Genomic DNA, 359 nt, shown 5'->3' on the forward strand with positions numbered 1-359 from the left:
TCAAATAGTCATTTTTAAGCTACAAGTATTCTTGCCGGATATTTATCGTGTGATGAATCTCATCGTCGTTTTTTGTAGGATCCTAGGCGTGAGCTTGGCTAACTGATACTATCTCGCAAAGAAGCATGTTGTTCAAGCCTGAGGCAGTCTCCGTGATTGTCCATTGTAAAAACCAGCGATTAATGCAGCAATCGATACGCTGAGTAAATGCCAACATCGTGGCGCAAGTGGCGCCGCAACAATAAAATGAAGACCTTCGTTCTAAGCCCTGAGTCGTTAAAAATGGTGTCAACGGCCGGGTTCGAACCGGCGACCTTCTGCGTGTAAAGCAGACGTGATAACCACTACACTACGCCGAC

At 46.0% G+C, this 359-nt stretch overlaps 1 non-coding gene across 1 annotated transcript; it reads right to left on the reverse strand.

The window, feature by feature from the left end:
* Positions 1 to 286: 286 nt before the first annotated feature.
* On the reverse strand, positions 287 to 359 carry PITG_28038. The gene has a single exon. It is a non-coding gene; the product is annotated as a tRNA-Val (tRNA).

This window comes from Phytophthora infestans, genomic scaffold (genome assembly GCF_000142945.1).
Source record: "Phytophthora infestans T30-4 supercont1.28 genomic scaffold, whole genome shotgun sequence".
Lineage (NCBI taxonomy): Eukaryota > Oomycota > Peronosporomycetes > Peronosporales > Peronosporaceae > Phytophthora > Phytophthora infestans.